We start from the raw sequence: 24,200 nt of genomic DNA, 5'->3' as shown, positions 1-24,200 counted from the left end.
GAAATCAGCACTTCTAAATCGCAAAGGGGTCCTCCTGTTACAGGACTACGCTAAGCCCCACGTGGTTAGGATGACCCGGGACACCATTCTACGTCTTGGATGTGAAACACTATTGCATCTATCATACTCCTCGGACATCGCACAGCCTGACTATCATCTGTTCTATTGCTTGGACAGTCATCTTAGATCAAAGGACTCCAATTCAAATCCCTATTAGAGGTGAAAATGCACTTGATACCTTCTTCGCTTTACTTCCCACAAAGTTCTACCGCGATGGAAATCCATGGTCTTCCAGAACGTTGGCAGAAGGTTATCAATGCTGATGGGAACTATTTTTATCTTCTAGTTTCCATCTTAGATGATATATCGATATTCGAAGGTATGGGTCGAAAAGCGACAGAACTTTCTTTGCTACCTTTATAATTAAAGACTGAAATAATAAATTTATTTCCTCTCGTTACTATAGTGATCGCCATAATTATTTTTCTATACAAACGAATGAAGTAAAAAGTGTATTGTGAAGTATAATGAGAAATAATAACTGCAAAACAATTCACAATTTATAATATTTTAAAAACGGACCAGAGTTGGTAGGAAGAGGTATCTTGAAGGGGGGAATGGGTGCATACAAGGTACAAAAAATACGAATAAAATACAATAATTCACAAAGAAAGAGAGAGTATTATTTAAGGAACTTATTTCTACAGGCCCCGTAACTCTAAGAAAAGTAATAAGATAGAAATCGTACAATTAACACAAATAGAATTATTATTTAAATAAAAATGATTATTTATAATGAGGTGTGCACCCAGAAATGTTTGTCGGGAGGAGTCGAAATTTGGGGAGCACTACTTCAAGACACCAAGTCTATGTAGAATTGAATCGGTGTAATCTGTCTTCGAAGTTTGAGGGAAATTTCCCTAATCTAGGTAAATTTCGTAGGTGAAGTTAGCGAAAAGGGACAAAGGGATTTTTTCACAAACATGAAAATCCAGGGAAATTCTTGTTCTGACTGATTGACCAATATAAATGATTAAATATTTTTTGTTCAGAAATATGCAAATATAGTAGCAACAGTTTCGGTGCCTTTGTGTGTTCAAAGAAGCATAATTCGAAACCATTGTTGGGTGGATATCTTTGTGTGTGTGTGTTTTTTTTTCTTTTTGTAAAAATGTGTAGTAAAAAGTAAAAAAGAAATAAATAGAAGACAAACACAAATGTGATTGACATTTCCTTAAATATAGCTGAATTAATCTTATCATATAAGTTTTGTCATAGGAACTGTTTTCTCAACATACTAGGGTAAATTTTTGATGAGAAAAGTGAAAATTTTGTGTCAGTAGAGGGAAATTTTCTTAAGGAAACCTACGAACACTGGATGTAATTCTCCAACCGAAATGACGGTAAGTAAAGGGTAAGTTCTGCCACCTGTATTCTCAGAAAAAATGTAGAACTAAATTGTTTTTTAATATATATAATATATTAAATAAATATATATAATATATTAAATATAATAATATATTAAGAAAATGTACAAATGCATGTCGATTTACGAAGTTTTCGATCGGGGGATCCGGAAACTTTGGACCTCCTGCATGGTTGTGCCCTGTATACAATTTAATCTCTCTCACGTCCAGATTGAAGTGCTGTTAGTAGCACAAATATAAACCTATCTAGTTTTAAAAGGCAAAGTCTTTGCCTACTTTTATAATAACTAACTGTATTGGTGCACTTTTATTTCTTATCCCCCCCTTTATAGTATAGATACATAATTATAATGGCTACTAAAAGAACTGTAGCCTTATGCGTGCTGCGAATATTTCATCTTGATTAATTTCTGACCAGTGGTCATGGATTGGTGAACATAATAAAAATACAAGTAATTATTTTACTGCAGTCCGGAATTTAATACTTCCCTATTTTCACTTTATATTTAAGTTCTTAACCTGTGTTCATTAGAAAATTGAAATGGCGATCACCGTAACAACGAAAAAGGTCTGTCGTCACACTACTGCTCTCCATTTTACATTGCAATTTGAATATGGGTCAAATTGATTTGCCTTTACTTTTATTTTTCCAAAATTTCTAACATAATATTAACAGAAAAATAATTTAATTCTATAACAAGCAACGTTATTGTGATTAAATCATTTTCATAAAAATGTTAAAGAAACCATTATTCGACTAACTGTAAGAATATTTGAATTAACTTTAATATAAGCGAAGAATATATCTGTTATTTCAGTCTATATCAAAATTTGTAGTGGTTACTTAAGATATAAAGGCAAATCACAAATTTTGGTTTAATCATTTTTTAGTTAATAGCTGTCGCCAGTTAGGATTTCAGAAGATTTTTTCAGGGGGGATTTCAACACACTGTGGCTGAAAAATAGTATTACGAAAATGTTTGGAATCTACATTGAGCATGATAGGATATAATGATCCCGACGGAAATTTCGTGACTACGGAGGAAAATTCACTCCTCCCGAGCCATTGCCGAAGATCCACACTTGATGTCGCCCTTATAACTTAAATTCATGAAAGATTTTCTTGTAACGTGTTCTAAAGTTATTGATTCTTTCTTATCATGTTTCTTAAATCTTCTATTATAAAAGTTATTTTATTATCTGTCACCTGAATGTATGCCCGGTTAGTTCGACTATTTGCACACTTATAAGCAATGCCCACAGACGATTAGACGCGTAAGTATATTTTCACTTTTGCAGCTTTCTGGGTGATATTAAGGTGTTAGGTTTCAGTCAAAAATACACTTAATATCAGAGAAATAATTTTACATTATTAAGTAATGACTAATAATTCTGTATTTTTTTTATGCATATGTTATATGCTTCTATTTATGATACATACAACTATTTATTTGGCAAAGGAAAATGCAAAATACAGGACAAAATTACTCAAAATTTGGTTTAGAATTATTATTGTTTGACACTTTCATTGATAGGAGCTTGTATATGAACTACAACTCTGAAAATGTAAATGTCTTATTATATTCTTTGATTAAAAGTGTTTTAAAAAGTGCACAATGTAGCTAGTGTGACAATTATTCAAAACGCGTTATCTAATATGATTATAGTCTCAGAATGTCATGACTTTACTTCATTATTAGTAATTACTGTAAAAGTTATATTGCTAAGAAATTTTTGAGAAATAAGAGTATATCAGACCTGTGAATATTGTATCCTCATGGAGAAACATATCCTTGTTTTGAGCAGTGTATGATGTAAGCTTCGACACACACGCTTTTAGTTGTTACTCTGTTCTTTTTTGTTTGCTTCTTTTTTTTACTTTTCTTCAAGTTTCTGTTAACGGGAGACGAAGATCTTTCGATATCTTTTTCAGTATGAAATCATACAGTTTATCCAGATTTTTTCGGTAATATAGAAAACTTGTATTTCTCCCATATCAAGATTTTCTCATGTCTAATTTATTTGAAATTGGTAGATTAACTGTAAATTTTAATGCGAATGTTATAGCTTATACTTGAAAAAAATGAAAAGATATTAACTTTTTCATCTTTACGTCCCATGTTATGCCGTATGGGCTAAAGGAAACCGTGATGATGATAATAAATAAAATTGTGAAATAAAGAAAGTGGAAGAAAACGAGAGAAGTCCAAGTATACTGTGTGTCCACCACAAATCCCACTTGACGCAAACTGGGATCGATCCAGGGACCGCACGTACAACAGCTGAACATTCTACCCCTGAAAAAAGGGTGTCTGACTTATTTTACTCTTCTTCAATTGTTCAGGACAAGACAGGACAAGAACACAGAAAGATCGAAATAGTTATTAATCCAAAGGCTTTCCCATCGAGAATCGAACCCGAGACCACGTACACCAAAGGTACACGCATTAAAGCACCAAGGACGGCTAAAAATTAGTCACCGCGGCCCCACTTGTCTTGTATTTGAATTATCGTTCATATAGGGTATCAATTGGATACCCACGGAAATGATGTTATCCTTTGCGCAATCTGTGCCAAAAGTGCCCATTCGAAAGCTTCACATACATTACGGAACACTAGTTTAATCCTCAGGTGTCAAGGATATTCAATTGAACACCATCCTTGGTTGCACATGCCATCTTGATTGCCAAATAGCTAACCCAAAAGATAATGCGTTCGTTCTTTCAATATTATAAAAGCAACATTTTTAAATATAAGAGAGTATCCATGGAACTCTGTGGTCAAGTGATAGATTTTTGACACTCTTGGCATATAAATTTGTCCAAGATAATCCAGTGGCAGTTCGAAGTACTGAAAGTAACTCGTCCTTCCCTCAGATGAAACTCTGAGAGTGACCTTGAGTACATATAGGTATAGACAAATTAAAGTATAAATATAATGATACTGTTTTAGAAACGAATATTCTTGTTGTTCTAGAATATAGCGTCCCGTTTCAACATCGAAACTATACGAAATGTATACCAACAGCTTAACATATAATCGAAGGCGAGAACACGAAGATGGCCAAGGAAAGTATGAATAAAACACACTGATTTGTCGCAATTCAATAATCTCATGCAATCGCTATTCTCCAAGCTTGACAATAAAATATATTGTTTCGTTTATGAATTCGAATTTGCGAAGTCTTCTAGTAACAATGTTTCGTAGATCTTTCAGCGATTCAATTCAAATAATCTGTTTTTTTTTTCAGTTTTCTTAAATAGTCTTATTATATTAAGTTTTGAAAACGCTATTTTAGTTTAGCTTAATAAAAAACAAAGTTAGGGTAGAGAATACAAGCAGTATTAAGCTCTGAAGAAAAAACTAAAGATCTAAATATGATTTTGCAGAAACAGTATAATCATCCAACGGTACATCTTTCCTATCGAATTTCATCTAGTTTACAAGATAGACTATGATATGAGAGACAGCGGACACAAACTATAAATTTAATAAAATAGTGTGGCTTTCATCAAAATGCAGAACTCATTCTACGTAGCTTAAAATACTAAGAAATAGAAAAGAAAATTTTGAACCGGGATCATTCAGAGAGATATGTCTTCTGTCTAAGTGAGTATTTAAAATGTAAAATAGAAACAATAATAATGAGAATATTAAACTTAATGTGTAATACCCTATCACAGAGACGGGAATCTGCACATAACTCATCAAAAACCTTTTAATTTGTTGTACCTTTTGCACATTTTGGAGTACTGTTCCATAGTAGTTCCTTCATAAACGTATTGCGTACGAACCTTAAAATATAATATTCTATGTCATTCTAATTATGTGTAAACATTCCTGAAATGGTTGACTGATTTTCAGATCGGAAGCAAAGTATGGGATTTGAACTTTAAAATAATAATTTACATCGTTTTATCGGGATACGGACAAAATCTCGCGGGACAAAACCTCGCTGCCCAAAATCTCGCGTGGCCAAAACCTTGCCGCCCAAAAAATCGCGGGACAAAATCTCGCCGAGCCAAAACATTGCCTGACCGAAACCTGGTGGGCCAAAATCTCGCCAGGCCAAAACATTGCGTGACCAAAAACTCGCCGCCCAAAACCTCGTGAGCCAAAATCTCGCCTGGTCAAAACTTCGCCGTCTAAAGACCTCACGGACCAAAATATCGCTTGGCCAAAACCTTGCGGAATGAAACCTTTCCTTAAAAATTACCCAATGAGTTTCTTAATACGCAATTCCATATTACAAATAATAATAATAATAATAATAATAATAATAATAATAATAATAATAATAATAATAATAATAATTATTATTATTATTATTATTATTATTATTATATGATGATGAAGAAGAAGAAGAAGAGGAAGATAATAAACATCATGTTCGTGGGCTTTCTTGGGGTATTCCCGTTTCCTCCCACTTTCTTCATTTCTTCATTTTCTTCATTCTGATCATCTACGTCTCCTTTAACCTACAGGACATAATCGAGGGACGTAAAAACCCAGATATTATTTCATACTTCCATAAATATTATTCGATTTTGTTAGAATTTCCTAAGGTCATCATCAAAATGAAATAAAAACAATCCCAGGCTCAAACCCCATACATGTTCAACATTTGATCGAGACCGGTCGGGTGGTCACCTTCATTTTTATGTATTTCTATGTCTCTCCCTTTCCCTCCCCCTTCTTGTCAAAGTGAAATGATAAAAACCATCCCAGGCTCTAACCTGATCTTTCTGGCAAATTAGAACAAGATTGGTCTCGTGGTTCAAAAGTTATTAAGTTTTATTTATTTTCATATATCACCCCCAACCCTTCACTGCCAAAGTGAATTTTTAAAATATATCCCAGGCCCGAACCTTATCTATGTTGAAAATTTCTTCAAGATCTATCGGGTAGTCAAGAGATATGATGTCACAAACGTAGTCATTTTTATTTTTATATAGGATAGATTTTCAAAGCACGTGTTAGATCTTTTTCTTTTCATTATATTAATACAATTATGTGTTTTTACAATATATATACATATGGCAATATATAGAGCACTCTACACTGACGACATTTCTTTCCAGGCGAGATTACGTCCCGCGTAGTTTAGACCAGACGAGATTCTGTGTCCCGAGATCAGGACCGCGAGGTTTTGGCCAGGCGAGATTTTGGCCATGATGGGATTTTGGAACGCGATGTTTTGGCAAGGTGATGTTTTGGCCCAACGAGATTTTGGTCCGCGAGGTTTCGGCCCGGCGAGGTTTTGGTCCGCGAGGTTCTGGCCGCAAGGTTTTGTACCCAAATCCGTTTATTTACTGAAGCTGTGGAGACTCTTTTCAGCAACAAGACTACATGAAACATTGATCTACACTTTATGATGGATTCCAAACCGCTGCAGTGCGATAAATGGTCTCTCATTAAGAGTCCACCAAAATATCACCACGAGTTAGGCACCAGAACACCCTGACTTCATATACTTAGACACAACAGTGTACTTTACTTAAAAGTTACAAATTTTCTTCAAGATGTCACCAATGATGTCCGTAATATCTTTGTGTTTTTCATAAAATAATATGCAAATAAATACAGCACATATAACTTCTGCAGCATAACTAAAACATTTTCTCATATATTGTAATTAGAGTGAATACACTTAAAATATTTGTATGTCAATAAAGTTGGAAATATCTCAAGCGGCCACAAACTATTGGTCAGTGTTATTACTTATAATGATGAGATCGTAGAGTTGATAATATAGGCCAGCTGTCTCCTCTGTTACACCTGGTATCTTTAGTTCCACGTGGCGAATGTAAGAACGGAACCTTTCCTTTTACATCATGTCAATTGTTTGTTCGTGTAAATTATCCGCACAGACTGTATCTAAATGGCTACTAAATAAATAAATAAACTCAGCTAAAAGACAGTACAGAGAATCACACGAAATGTACATTTATTTCTATTTTAAAAAGTTTCAATTCCGCTCGATAGATGTCAACCGCTGAAAGATGTTTAGTGCCATCTAATGGCAGGATGTGTAACTTTGAGCAGTCACTGTTGAAGTCATCATTATCCATTAAGATGTTAACAGATAGATTCAATTAACTCGATCGAGATAATGGCTCTAGCTATCTACTGCTGAAAATGGCATTCCAAAGTTAGTTTTCGATCGACAGTTATAGTATGAACTAACGAACGTATTTACGTACTTAGTACTATAATTACAAACCTACAAGGCCCACTACCATTATCCTAATAAATAAAGAACAGTTAACGTATAATTTAAATAGTTTGCTACATAATTTTATCACTTAGTATCAAACACTAAGTAAGATATAAGGATTCTATTAAGTATTTTAGAAAATGTTTGTCATTGTTCACATCATTTTAATTGTAATCAACGTATTTTCTTACTATTATCTTCTCTCTTCTCTTATCTTTGAGTAAAATAAATATTTGTTTGATACAAACAAATGTAATCATATAAAAAAACGATTTCTTCTAGCTTAAAAACTAAACTACTAAGATTATTAATACTTAGTATTAATATATTTACTGATAAACTTCGAATCTAAATATAATAATTAAAATCATAAAATTTAGCCTCCACTATTCGATTTATATTACGCAGGACATACACCAAATATTTCACTTCCGAAGTTTTGTAACTTTAGGCATTCGAAAATGGGTTTTGCGAGATGGGAATGAAAGGTGCAGAAGATGTGATTACACTGTCACCATATAGTAGAATGCAGTAGTCCATGGGTCAGGTATCATGTTAAGACACAGAAAGTGGATATATCTCGCTGAAAAGCCAGTGCATTGTGCAGAGAGCACAACCAAGTACAGTGTAGAAGCAAATATAGCTGAGAGTTGCAGAAAAATCCAGTCCAGCCGGTTTTGCCACAAAACCCTCGAGACTGAAAGGGCATTGTATATTCTGTAAGTAATTTCTTGTAAGGTGCATTATTAATCACATTCAGTCACAAGTTCAAACTCTGTTCCACTCCTCCTTTTAACACTTCTCAAAGAGATCTTCAACGTATGTATTCCATATGTATGTAAGTTGCACTGAAGTTTGAAGGAAAAAATAACACGTGTGTTTCGTACGAGCATGAAATGTTCAAATGTACGTATTTTCTAAGCGGTCAAACCAATACTGATTTACGATACATTACTCTCAATATTGTATTTCTTGCTAATTATTTTCTTTATCTTATCCATTATTGATAAAATAATAAAAGGACATTCCATGTCAAATCACCTAACTTTAAATCATGACTGTGCTTCCATGTCTCAGATTCTCTTCAAAATTCTTTCATACATTAATACCAATGAAACTATGATAACTTAATTTCTTCCGATTTTTTGGATGAGAAATAGGCCGGGTTGAAATTTTTGAAAAATGTGAATTTTGATTCAATTTCACTTTCCGCCACTCAGTATCATGGAACTAAAATTACCATAACTTCCTTATTTTCGAAGTTATTGGGCTCGTCCGGGTGTCAAATGAAAGCTTAAGTTTTGCTCTTTTAGGAGATCTTTGCAAAACGTTATACTGTCAAACATTGATGGACATACAAAGCAAATTTTAGTTTTTTTTTTTTTTTTTTTTTTTTTTTTTTTTTTTTTTTACAAATTATGCCGTTACTCAAAAGTTACAATTATGAAACTTTTGAAACTTTATTTGTACATTCATCTTAACACGTAAATTAAATGGCAAAAAAATAAAAACGGTGCTTTTGTATTTTTGTAATTATTATTTTTTATGTACGGAAATATACACTTTTAAGTTTTGTTACAAATTGTGCCATTGCTCGTAAGTTACAATTATGAAACTTTTGAAAATTTTTAAATAGGATCACCTTAGAACTTACATGATATGGTTAAAAAACAAAAATTGTGCTTTTGGTATTTTTGTAATTATTATTATTATTATTATTATTATTATTATTATTATTATTATTATTATTATTATTGTTATTATTATTTGGTATTTTACATGTATGAAAATCTACAGTTTTAAGTTTCGTTACAAATTGCTCATAAGTTAGAACTATGACACTCTTGAAGCTTCTTTTTATAGAATCATTTTATCATATACATGATATGGTTAAAAAATAAAAAGTGAGCTTTTGGTGTTTTTGCAATTATTATTATTATTATTTGTGATTTAAATGTACAGAAATGTACAGATTTACTGTTGTTAACAGATTATACCTTTCCTTTGACGTAGTGATGACCAATTCCGGAATTTTTACTTTCCGAATTTCGGAAAGTAAAATCGGAAAAAAATCGGAATTCGAAAAAAATCCGATTTCGGAAAAGCCTGGAGTTCGGAAAATTCGGGAAAGTGAAATTTCCAATTTCGGAAAATTTTGGCCATCCCTACTCTGAAGTGACTACTGTCACACTTTAAAAGTTTTTTTTTTCAAATAATCATCTTAGTAAATATTGGGTATGCTTAAAAATAGAGCTGGTGTAATGTGAAGTTTTAGTGTTACCATAATATAGATGTTGGTGTTTTTGTACTTTAACTATGACTTTGAACTTTTTTCCCAATTCTACCATCGCTTACAACTATCAAACTTGTGTACCATATTACAGGATTAGTTTGCATTTACTAGGTATTATTAAGTAACAAAAAGAGATACTTTTTTGTAATAATCTTGCGGTTTTGAGAATGGAAAATGTAGGCCTAGCGATGTAAGGGGTTGAGTGATTATTACAAACCTTATCAACAGAAATAAGAAATAGTAGACTAATGTACATAGATGAAAACAATAAACATACATACCAGTAATACTTCTTAGAATTACACAGATTTGCTTTGTATGCCCATTAATACTTGACAGTGTAACATTTTGCAAGATTACTTAGGAGCAAACTGAAAGAGCAAACATTAAGCTTTCATTTGACACCTAAATGATCCCAATAACTTCAAAAATAAAAAGGTTATGGTAATTTTGTTCCATGATGCTGAGTGTCAAAAAGTGAAATTGAAGTAAAATTCACATTTTTCAAAAATTTCTCCTCGGCCCATTTCTCATCCAAAATATCGGAAAAAAATTAATTTAGCATACTTTCATTGGTATTTATGTATGAGAAAAATTTGAAGAGAATCTGAGACATTGAAACACAGTGCTCTAGGTGATTTGACACGGAATGACCCTAAATTAAAATAAGTTACTGTACTGTTATCGCGAAAATTAACATTTTATTACAGTTATATACGTATATAAATATATAGTGTCAACAACATACCAAATACACAAGTTGTTTATATTAAACCACTATATGTTAATTGTGGGATAATTTTGATAAATTAAAATTTTGAAATTTCGAATTTTTAAATGAATTTTTCACAAGCTGTCGTTTCGAGTTACAGGACAAAAACTAAAAAACTTAAAAGAAGTAAAGATTAATGTGACACTGTTATTTTACAATTATATTTAGACATATTTAAACTTTATTGTTTTATCATCCATATTGTATAGGAAACAAAAGTATCTGTACTTTCTTTCCTTGTCTTTTAAGTAGCAATTGTGTTTCATTTTCCTTAAATCTATAAGTTAATTTTCGATATTCTTAAAATTGAAAATGTAGGTAATTTATTCGCACATTCATCGTTTATGGTACTTTAAATAATTAATAAGGTTAGAGCTAAGAAACTACAAACTGATAAGTCGCTAATTTTGTGCTCTAATTTCTATGCCCACCAATTTAATGCAGAATAAAATGTAGGCCTATATCTTAGAAATACGAATTTACATTCTGAAATTTAAACGAAAAATATTATTAGAATTTTTATGCTGATGCATCCCTCCACTTAATTAAATCTGAGAATCAAGGTAATATTAGAATGACTTGATTACGATTTTCTGAAATTTTGAGTTTCAGTACATATTTGTGTACTATTATTATTCCTTAATTTATTTTCTCAATTTTTGTCCTACCAATTATTTAAAGAGTTTAAATAGGACATTATTCGCAATTATCGGAAAACATGATTATTCTCAAAATGAATCACTCGTTAAAAAGATACTCAGAATACTCAGAAAGAATATTTGTCATCTTATTTTCCAGAACAAAATGTTACATGAGGTAATGTTCTGGATATGCTTTATTTTTTATGTTTAATACGTAAAAGCTACAAGTAGAAATAGAATATTTTAATGCATCAAGAAGGAGTAATTTGTTGATGGAAAGAAAATAGTTTTCTTTCAAAAGTGTTTATGGTAATCTAAATAATATTCAGTATGATATGAAATAAATAATCATATACAAGGAATGGAACCCAATATACCAAATGACTGATATGTGTAATGGCCAGCAGAAAGATAAAGTGTCATAACAGTAATCTTCTTAAAAAAGTAAAATAGTTAATGCAATTCTGAAAGCTACTTACAATTTATAATTCTAAATCATTTACATTTATTTCAATTTAATTTATTAATATACTTGAAAATTGTTAAAAGTAAAACAGGTAACAATCTACTAAAAGACAGCAAAAATACTGATAATTTTTATTTTATATTCTGTTCTTTTACAAAGTGAATATAAAAAGCATAAATCATTTTCATATAATCACTATCAATATACTGCCATGAATACACACAATATAGAGATTGTGAATATTTATATATAGTCCAACAAAAGATATTATTTTAAGGAAAGTTGTTCTTGATGTTTATTTTGAAGAGCCGTAACAATTCGTAACTGTAACAGAGAAATAAAATTAAGTATAGTAATAGCGTTTTTATTTATTGAAAAGTAGGTCTAATAGAGTAAAGCAATGGGTATAAAAAATACATACCAAGATGCTTTTTACGTAAATAATAAAACTAACATTTCATTTAATATATATATATTTCTAAATATTATTTGTATTGTGAATTTGTGTCTGAATGTTTTTAATTTAGTTTTGTTTTTCTAACTATTATAAAATTATATGGATTTCATATTCTCCAATATCGTATTGCTGGACTACTACAGAAACCATAATACACACTTTTTTTGCGTTCTATGCACAAGAAACACACATAATTTTATAAAGCATTTCGATTTTGGTTATGCACATTGTATCTTTCGTATATAATAATAATAATAGCTTTACAAACTGGAAAAGAACCTATCAATCAACACCTTTCGTGCGATTATGCCTAGATACAAGTGAAATTTGAACTTTGTTTACTTATTTCGAACTTTGAAGAAATTAATAAGTAAAATTTCGTATCATACGTACACTTTATTTTCTTGAAAATTTACTGTGAAATGAGATCCTTAATCAAAATTTGGAGATCATACCTACCGAAACCTCAGGATGTACTAGGATATATGATGGTATAATTTTCATGGGTTATATTTACAACTTGGAAATTCGTTATAATGCAATTATGACGATGGTTATTTACTTAGGAAATATTTACTATAAATCTGCAAATTTCAGTCCTTTTTTTCGTTTTAAATTTAATTTGTTAAAGAAGTAATTCACAAACGACACATATAGAAAATAAATAAATAAATAAATAAATAAATAAAGATAAATACCATTTCTTTATATCTATATTGTAGTAATAATATTTTTTAAATTAAAATTACTTTCTTCTCCGAGGTATCCAATACAAGAATAAACTTTGTGATTGCAGTTGATTTGAGATTAAGGCCAACTTTTCAACTACGAGGCCATATAGGACGAAATGGTAATCATCGCAACTAAAATATTAGCATGTTGATTTACGTAAATTGTTTTGCCCAAGTAGCACAGATCAGTCTTACATAGGCTTGAGATAATAGGGTATTCATGGCTTGCCATAATTTTGCAGTCAATGTATAGTGAACGTTCTGTAGAAATCCATGTCTCTGCTTATCCTACAAATAGGTAATCTTGTGAATTTTTTATCGGGTATTTATAGGCTCTTTGCAAAATACAATAAAAGCAGGGCGGCATTTTGGACATCCAAATATTTTCCCGTGACTAGCACATTACGTTGGAATTCAGAGAAAATCCCGTAAAGAATTACAATATCCTGAAAGTTTGTTCTGCACATCTAAATATCCTGGAACATTTGCGGAATCTATGCATCATCCAAATGGTACGTTCGTAAGCATTACTGAGTAAAAACTAAAATTAAATCAATAATTACGTATATTGATTTAGAACATTTAAATTCATAAAGAGAACGAAACGAATCTCACCTTTTCCGTTATAAGTATTTTGACACATTATAAAATCCATTATTAGTATTGAAATTGGCAATAATACACCACACATTAAAATTATCATAATCAAATATAAAATATTATTTGTTTTCAAGGAAAACAAATAATATTCAAAACTTCTTTTGTACAATTTTCTCTATATTTTAAAATTAATTTTTCTGTCCTATATAAAATAAATCAAATATAAAATAATTTTAGTACTTTCAGGAAGAATTGGGTCAATTTGCGATTTGGGGTCATTTTATATTTCGATTTTGTATTTAAAAATGTGCTACCTAACAATCTGAATGAAATAGATGAACCCATCCGTTCAGAGTGCGGGACAACGATTTTACTTTATCTTGGCATTGTGAAAGTTATGTGGGAAATTTTGTGTAGGGGTTTACATAACTCCAATGAAATCAAACATTCATCATCATCTGTTTTAAAGAGCAGCAAAAATGTAAATATTTTAAAGTATTTTTCATACACTTTATTCTTCCTTTCTCAAAAACAGGCAAACTTAATTTTCTATAAATTTATGTTTATTCATATTTATAAAATTTTACTCATGTCTATTCATATTTATGTTGTAATTGCGACTTCCAAAATATAAGTAAAATTAATGTTTAATATTTTTAAAGGTTGGTATTACTTTCATAAATTTATTTGTTTTACTTCTATACAAGTTTTCGATATGATAATTCTACTAATTTCAAATTGGAGTCCGAAAATAATCAAATTGATTAACAATTTACGAAATTCTTTGCGTACGAACCAGCAGCGGAACTGCATTGTTTGCTGACAGCTGTGCAATATTTTGTGATCATTTATTTAAGTCATTATCAACGGAAATAAAAGATGTGTGCACTTTTATTCAAAATGTTAAACCTTAATTGTAGAAATTCAATTTGCACACTCTACAATAACGAATAATAAACTAAAAAAACTTTATTACTTTTAGTATACTCTATTTTCACAAATTTCTTAAAACACTTTCGATAAAATGTGAAATTCAAACTCGAAACCCAATTTTAAAGTCATTGTAATTTTTGAACGTTTAAGGAAAGTGATAATTGTACCCACTAGTAAACTTTAGTAAAAAGCATGACATAGAAACACAATGTGTAGTAATATTAAATAAATAGATTAATCCTTGTAGATAGAAGTAAGTCAGGTGCAGGTATTTTGACTCTAAATTTAGGTTTGACTCTCTAAAATATTCTTTGAAAAGAGTGTTGGTGAGAACTTACTCAGATGAGAAAAGCTATAGATATTAGTATCACTTCTACATACCATAATAAGTGTAATAAGATTGATGGTCATGATGCTCTTTTTTTTAAAAAAAAAAAAACTAAATACAAATTTGAAAATTTTGACATGACGGAAAGTATCTACTATAATTACTCAGAAGTGTGATTGTAAATGGGTCACCGATAAACCAAACTATATATTTAGAAATGAGGAATATAGTTAAATGTTTGAAATTCAAGATAAGTTCTAACATTTTTAATAATTGAAATTCGGTGTTTGTAATTATTGCGCCAGACTGGGCAAAAATTATATGGGCAATTTTATTTCTGCTAGAAATGAGAAAAAAACTTTACAATAAATGGTTTATATTGATAATATAAAAATTTTACATGACATTTTTTAAACTGAAATACCAACTTAAAAGTTTGCATCAAAAATCTAAGAGAATTTGTAGCACTACCATAGTTGTGCAATAAAAATCACGATGTGTAAAGAAATATTTACTTTCAATTACAAGAAGTAAAAAAATAATACAAATCTGAAGAATTGAATAGCCAAATGAACCAAGCGCAAAAATGTATCATACTGAGATTTTAAAATATTCACTTACGTCTGCTACCTGGTTTACAATGACTTCTTAATTTCAGTTATAATGATTTGAAAACTCCAAAGAAGTGAATGTCAATGCAAATGCACCTTCAGCAATACCTTAGTTCTGCAATGGAAAACGTGTTTAATATAACGTGGCCTATATACATAGTTATTTTTGCTACTTGCACCAAGCATAACAAAAACATATTAGGTGTACGGTATGTCTCAAATTGGAAGTTGTGTAGTTGCCTTAAAGCTTTATTAGTCATCAATAGCGCTATCTACAAAATGAAATTTCAGGTTGTCTCGTCTTGAAAATTATGTCTGTTTCTATTAGAAGAGTTCTGTATAATTTCGTAGCTCGTCTTGTCCTGTGGACTACACTGCTCTCCTTAATAATGCTAGATTAACCTTAATATTAACTACTTTTATTTTAAAATGTTAAATTTCATGGGTAATTCACACTTGAATTATGTATTTAAGTAATATTATAACATAATTTTTCAAGAAGTAAAGAAATTAAAATATTCGTTGATAACAGGTAGATAAAATAAAATATTTATTAACAGACAGCAGTCATTTTACTAACTTTCTCGTCCTCAATTTTTCAAATGAAGAGTGTCTTATGTGCTAAAAAAAATTTCGAAATGCTAATAGAAAGAAATTAAAGCTTGGGCCGAAAATCAAATCTCCTAGCATAACACATCTGCATCAGTAAACTACCTTTCTGATAATTTTTCCCCGAGAGAAATGCAGTTTGTCATGTTCAAAAGTGTTAATAAAATATCTAATTGTTAGTTTCCGACAAACGTTTCCAGAGGGTTGCCACTCGTCCCGAAATTGTCATAGGTTTGCTTTGACATTAAAATGACCCGGTTTTCATATATATTGATGAAGTTTGTAACTTCATCATTATCATTATTATTCCCCATTATTACCCAAAACTTTCAAACTAAGAAGGAATCTCGCAACAATAACAGCCTGGTAACAGAAAGTCTAAACTCTCTTTGTGATTGGTGAAAAGCAACTTTCTGACCCAGTTCTATACCCTCTTTTAGGTGAAAGAGTTGAAGGAATGTTGATGGCATATTATTAACAAGTAACCAGAAATATGCACATAATTGTGAACAAAAGCAGTAGATCTGGGAGTGTCAGCAGTTGAAGCAATAACAACAAGCGGTACTGTTCGTATAGCAAAAATTATGTAAGTATTTGAATAGTTAATTACTTCTATTTTATTACCTTTGTACGTATTTAGGTACATAACATATAGACCTATACATAGGCTACATACTAATCAAATTTACCATATTACGGTACATTAAATATTATATTTTAGAAGGTCTATATGATTTGCATCATCGTATTTTTCCTATTGACAATTAGATAATACATGATTCGCTTTGCATTATGGAAAGACCTATATTGCATTATTATGGAAAAAGAAATGTATTATGAGCTCACTCGGAGTTGTTTGCGTATGTGCTTTTGGCGTGGGAGACTCGGGGTCGATTCCTTTCGGGATCTCATGTGGTTTGGATTCCACGTTAATCAGTAGATCCACTTCTCATATAGCCTCGCTGTTGAAAGGAACGCTAAACTCAAACTCACTCAGAAATGTTTATATATTCCCCCCTCCTTAGCTGCATAAACTGTTCCAACATTTTGGTTTGAAGATTCATCTACCCCATTCCACGGGGCCCAAAAGACTGGCACAAACACAGCTGCAAAAATGTCCCTATATTTGAGTTGGAATGCTAACTACCTTATTCCAAGGGAGCTAAAACACAGACTCAAACACAACCGCAAATGTCTCTATATTTTGGTTTGGAAATTTAGCTACTCCATTCCAAGGGGGGCAAAAGATTGACACATAAGCACAGTCGCAAATAGTTCAGTTCGATACGCACGTGCACACAATACATCATATAAAACAAGTACTTACACACATATTCTTATTAACTATAGTTCTATAATATTTTTATGAATATATCAAGGACTATAGTATGTGAGAACAGATTAATATATTTTGACTTGTATTTCCAAGAACTAATCATGATTGTAGGGATTTATTCCAATAAGTCATTACAATAATTATGCAACTAAATGAAATAAAGAACCTAGGTATTTTAGTGTTTAAAATTAAACACAACTCATGTAAAATTAAAAAAATAAATATGCTTACTATAATATGAGTATGCTGCATTATTTTATATTACGTGATTGCACCACGACGTATATATATATATATATATATATATATATATATATATATATATATATATATATATATATATATATATATAGGGTAGGATCCAGGATTCTCTGAGGGGTTTGCAGGAATAACTACCAGTAGGCCTACAATTAAATTTGAGCTTTTCAAATGCTTTTAGGCATCTGTGATGTGAATGAGGAATTCCTTTGGAAATGCTGTCTGCTCTCGATGAATTCTTTTCCTTTAACCTTGAGAAAATTGACTTAAACTATTGATTTTGCAAAACTCACTGCTAACTTCTCACTTTAGGTAGTGTACTACTGGTTTATCAGGTGATTATTTTGACCCGACTATACTTTATGAAAAGTTATTCACTCGGCAAGCAACAGATGATGCAAATGTTTTATATTTCATTTCGGAGAAAATAATGCGGCTGTTATGTTAATCCCTTTAAACGTTAATATTATTCTCTAATTTTTTGAATTTATACAAAAACGAATGCTGTTACAAAATCCCAAACAAATTTTAAATAAACATTAAGTAAAACATTGTGTTTTTTTTCTTTCTTACGAAAGAATATTTAACATTGCAGTTACATTAATACCGTTCTTATTGCGTTTTCAGCAAAACTATTCTACGATGCAATCCGTGGTCTGTTTCGATGAAGTCTTAAGTTATAGAGCGTTTTGAACGAGCATTTGTATGTTTTTCATGATATTAAACCGAGAATATTTGACAAGATTATACAGGAATTAATAAAAAATTGAAAAGTCCTTTATTTGGTTTCTCTATAGTGGAAAAACAATGTCCTTTGTTGGCCGATTAATAATCCAATTACTTGCTAATTTCCTTAGCATTTTTGTTAAGTGCAAATCTGAAATTTGGTGACCAATAACTCGACAATCAAAAGTCTGCACTTGAGCAAATTTTAAATATTGGTAGACTTTAACAATCTTAAGATGCCAATGAAATAACGTGGTGTACAAATATTTGATTCATGAGTTATTTGCTTTCAAACTTTGGTTTTCATTTCGTTTGAGTCCGAATTAAATGGCAAGTAACTCGAGGATCAAACATCTGTTCACCATAATAGTTCATATGCGTACTAAGCTCACAAAGGTCTAAAAGGTATCATGCCTAATTGGTTAAAATCAGATGAGTTCCTTTCATCGCGTCCAGTGAATATATTTTCCTCAAATTTAACTACATCTAAACCTCACTTTTGATGACCAATTATTATTCGAGAACTAAAGGACTCCACTTAGCCATACCTCAATGTCCATGTCCCCAGCTCCTATTCTAAAGTTTTGTGCCATCTTGTGCCGCAAACCTCGCGTTTTGTGCCGTAAAAAGTTTTCAGTCACACTAAAAATCAATTTGAGAACCTGGAGACACACAGTTCCCCATTTCAGAATTTTTCTACGCCAAAGTTTTGTACTAGTTGTGTACCGTTTTCTGCACTCTGAGTTTAGTTCTGCACCTGTATTCAAGATAGGTCTCTATCAAAAATGTTGAAACTAATGTTCCCAGCCTTCTCTTATTTTAGAAATTGAATTAGTTTTCCATGTCAAAGCTTTGTGTCATTTTATGCTGCCCCTGTTTCAGTATATGCCCTCTATGAAATAATTTGGAGCTTCTCTCCAGTCCTCAACTTTTGATTTTTTTTCTATGCCAAAGCTTTGTGCCTTTGTGTACCGCAAATGCCGAATTTTGTGCTGCCTCCGTTTTCAAATTAACTCTATCAAATATGCTGGTCCCCATGACCCAACTCCCTCCTTTAGAAATCGAATATTTCTTCTATTTAAAAAAGTATTATTTGCTAGTTTTGTGGTGCCATCTTTCCAAGATATGTCCTAATTAAATAAGCTGAGGCTCACGTTCCCAGCCCTTCCACTTTAGATATTGAAATTTTTTCTATGCCAAAATTTTGTTCCGTTTGTAGCAAGAATCACGTTTCTTGTTGCACCCATTCTCAGGATATGCTCTATCAAATATTCTGGGTCCTTATGTCCTTCACACCATAGAAATCGAAGGCTTTTCTACTCTAGAGTCTAATGATAGTCTAGTCTTGTTCTGTTTTGTGACGCAAACCTCGAGTTGTATGCTTCTCCAGTTTTCAAGATATGACCCTATCAAATATGCTGGGCGATGTCTCCGTAACTCATATATTATCGTAACATGACAGCTATAACGAATCAACTATCCTACTATAAGAAATCAGCTTGACGTATTGAGAAATGTCGTTTATAAATAGAGTAGTTTGCGTAACTCTGAATTCTTCATAATAATGTATTTACTGATATCAATATATACCATGTAAGTTTTCCTTTGAAATTACAGATAATTACTTGTAAAATGTTAATGCAACAATTTTATAAAGAATCATTGGAAAATAACCCAGTAAAGAAGATTAACTACAAAGAATAACTAGCAAATTTGATGCCAGAACGAGTACATACAAGCTATTATTTGTAAATTTCATAGTGCAAAAGAATGCAATGAATCAGACAGTGTTCAGGGGCGGATCCAAGACCGACTTCTTGGGGGTCGGTGGATTGTCATACTTCTTAAGAGCTTCAAACTCTGATATATATATATAACTTGATTTTATTTATATATATAAAATAAGAAAGTTTCCTCTTCTGAGGGGGGTGATTGCCCTGATCGCCCCCACCCTCGATCCGCCACTGAATGTATTGACATTATACGAATCACCGGCAAAGTATTGTAATAGTAATATCATTACGAAACACTGCAAAAAAAATTTGTATTATCATTTTATCATGAATCACTGACTAAAATGTTGGCATTATAATATATGATAAGGTATATCTTGAAAACGAGGGCGACACAAAGCTCAGGCTTTGCGGCACGAAACAGTACAAAACTTTGACATAAAATACTTTCAATTTGTAGAGTGTCGGATGAAAATATGAACTTGATAGGGGCATATCTTGAGAACGGGGCAGCACAAAACTCGTGGTTTGCGTCACAATACGACATGATACTTAGGCATAAGAAAAGCCTATAATGAACAAAATGGGGAACTGGAGACATGGGTTCCAGAATATTTGATTAGGGTATATCTTGAAAAGAGGGCAGGACAAAACTCGGGATTTTTGGCACAAAACTTTGCTACAGGAGAAACTTTCAATGTATAAAGTGGGGAAATACATATCTCCAATCTCTCAAATTTGCTTTTACTTCACTAAAAAATGATTGTGACACAGAACTTTGGCAAACGAAAAACTTTTAATTTTTAAAGTAGGGAGCTAGGGACATGAACCTCACACCTCAATGGTAGACTTTAATCAGCTTAGTCAACAAGTAAGTATGTTTTGCAAATGTTTTGGTTCTGGACTTATTGGAAATTATATTTGAGATTTAGTAAAAAATTAAATCCAAACCCCAAACATTATGGCCTATAACTACCATAATATCTCATATACTTACTCATCTGAAAAAGATGTACTACCATGTCAAATTTGGTCAAACCAGGATGAGTTGTATCAATTGTGTTTTAGTGAAATTTCTTGATTGCACTGAGTTGAAACATAACTTTGATGGGCAATAACTCAGAAACCAAAGATCTGTACACCATAATATTTTATAATGTATTCGAATGTATACGAAGCTTGTTAACTTTCATCAATACCCAGCCAAATTTGGTAAAGATCGGATGATTTTTATCGATCGTAATTTTTCTTTTATTTCGCTAAGTTGAAACCTACATTTGATGGTTTCGAGAACTAATAGTCCCCATACCGAATATTACCCATGATTACAGAACTTATCAAGTTCTATCATCATGCCAAATTTAGTCAAGATTGAGTTAGTATATTTGATAGCATTACATAAAAAGTACTAAGTCAAAGTACTAAGTAATTTGATGGCCAATAACTGAGGAGTCCAATGCCTGCATACCATAATGTTTGTGTAATATGTGCACTAAGTTCGTGAAATACTATTCTTTTCAAGATTATATGAGATTCATTGCTCCAGTACGATATGTACTGTACTGATATTGAGTTTTTACTGAAGTACCGTAAGAAATGCTTGCCTGGAAACAAATAATGTTTACATAGTCAATTATTACACTCAGTTATCATACAAAATCACTCAAACTACTTAAGTAATAAACATTTTATGGTATTATAAAATTAAGATATTAGTACTTACATAACGATATACTATATAGTGAATGTACTAATATATATTTTCATCATAATAATCACTTGAAAATATAAAATTAGGCTTAGAGAGGTTACCAGATTCATTTAACCAAAAACCAAATAGGAGCAAAACAAAACAGAAATTTGAGATTAGTTTTAGACTTACCAACCTTACCAAGCTTTCTAATGAAAAGTGTATTATGTACGAAGTTCATAATTCAGACACAAGACGGCGCTAACATGATGTTGAAAGCAAGTACTGTTGTTTCGTGGAGAAAACGTGAACTACCTGGTAAGATGCCATCCGCAGTATACAATGTGACACTTCAATGTTAAGTTGACCTAATAACCGTTCTTCTGGTCACCATTCTTTAACGGCCATTCCAATCCTCAAAATTCTTAAAAGACTATTTCTCTCGGTCAACTCTAACATTGTACAACAAGTTTACTAGAAGAATTGTAGCAAAATAAGTAAATAAATAAATAAATGTGTAAGTAAGACATAAATAGCCTTGCTACTCAACTCAAAAATTACATACAATTCGTAATTTAATGATACAGTTCAAATTGGGTGTTGGGAGACATGCATGTTATAACCTTACCTTGAAGTAGTAAAACTTAACATTATGTGGTAATTAAAAGAAATTCTCAATTTTATCACCAACAGAACTTCGTTTAGGAAGGAATCAATTATACAAGCAGTCATAAAGTCTACTACCCTCCTAGACCCACGCTTTTTTCTTTTATTTTGCAGTCTAATGCTACTTTCATCAAAGACGCAAAAGTAAAAGCGAAATTTTCTTCACTTTTAACTTATACTGTACCTTCTGTTCCTTCACACTCACGAAACATTCTTGCTTTTGATAATCTACTTTTTCTTCTTTTCTTCCATTGTTTATTTTTGTACCAAAAAATCAAATTTATGTTAGTCAAAAATTTTCTTGTATTCCTTATATCTGGAGAACTACATATCATATACCCAAACACAAACTATCACTAAACTCAGTATGATGTGTTTATTCCGTAGAAAATACGAAAAATTGATTTAGGCGCCGTTCAAAAATTTTGTGACCCCTGATCCAAAGATCCAATATATTTCAATCAAAATTTTTCTTGTAGGCCTTACGTATGGAGGACTACATATAGTATAGTATAGCCAACCAACTTAACTCAGTATGATGTGCTTATTCAAAAAAAAAAAAAAAAAAAAAAAAGAGAGAGAGAGAGAGAGAGAGAGAGAGAAAACGAATACTCGATTTAGGGTCCGTTGAAAAATTTTCTGGCCCCTGATCCGAAAATCAATTATTGCCGAAGATCACAATTTTTTGATCCATCTTTTGGATCATTCCTAAAATTCTTATTTCTCTGAAAGCTTGAAGCCAATATTACTTCAACTGATATCCTGGCGAGCAACCGCAGAGCCACTGGTTTTTAGACTTGTAATGAATTCTTATGCCATGGTACCAAATCACTTCTCAATACCAAATATATTGAAATTTGAACTATACTGCACAACATGCACAAACAATTAAGTTGTAAATTGAACTATACCATTGAAGTATCCGCGATACTACAAATTCCGCGTAGTTTCGAAGCATGATAGAAAGAATTTCTACTGTATTTCAAATATGGGATTTAGTAGTACTTCGTAATGTTAAATCGTAGCTAAATGTAAATTTACCGTTAGAGGAAAATATCTATGTTAAACTGAATAAATATTTTATTATACTTAATTACCATAATTTATGAAGATAACCACAATTTCACATCAAGAAATACTTCCAATAATCTGAAAGGGTTTGTTTATTGTATCGAAAGTATTGTATGCTTTGGCATGCTGTTTTCCTTTTCGTAAAGCCTATCGATTCCACAGACTTTTATTCTTTTGTGCATAATAGAAGAGAAGAGAATATCCATTTTACTGACTGAGTAACAAGATCCACTTGCTACATATTTCCAAGAAGATCAATAGGTGGGTTGGATCTTAAACAGCGTAGGCCGTGTCCCAATCATTTGCGTTTGCTTATGCTTATGCTTGTATAAGTGTGTGTGTGTGACGTTGTCGTTTTATATTCCATATATCTTCCTTAGCGTCAGAAGATGCACGCAAAATGGCGAAAAAGGAATTAAACTCTATGTGCAAATACGAGCGCCATTACAACTTACTCATACAATTTCTCAAAAAAAGAAAGACAAGAGAGAAAAAAGAACGTAAAAAACAATAATTATGAAAGGATTTTCATGTATCAACGAGTACTTGTTATCTCGTAAGTGGATATGGGTTTTCTTCTATTTTTTCTACATGCTTATAATGTAAAATGTTATTGCAAATTTTTCAATATGCAG

General features: G+C 31.5%; 1 protein-coding gene across 37 annotated transcripts in view; it reads left to right on the top strand.

The window, feature by feature from the left end:
• The window catches only part of LOC145664324 (uncharacterized), a 1,583,153-nt gene that overhangs the window by 848,932 nt on the left and 710,021 nt on the right, over window positions 1-24,200 (top strand). For 9 of the 37 annotated variants that reach the window (XM_081730909.1, XM_081730905.1, XM_081730895.1 and 6 more), the window contains one exon: window positions 16,526-16,671. The exons of 27 other annotated variants lie outside the window; for them this stretch is intronic. The gene's annotated coding sequence lies outside the window, so the exon portion shown is untranslated. Of the gene's footprint in view, window positions 1-8,228; window positions 8,364-16,525; window positions 16,672-24,200 lie in introns of those variants that run through there. One more of the 37 variants, XM_081730923.1, reaches the window with a different exon arrangement.

The sequence above is a fragment of the Thermobia domestica genome, chromosome 11, assembly GCF_964235325.1.
Source record: "Thermobia domestica chromosome 11, izTheDome1.hap1.1, whole genome shotgun sequence".
Taxonomy (NCBI): domain Eukaryota; kingdom Metazoa; phylum Arthropoda; class Insecta; order Zygentoma; family Lepismatidae; genus Thermobia; species Thermobia domestica.
This window is presented reverse-complemented; position numbering and strand designations above follow the sequence as displayed.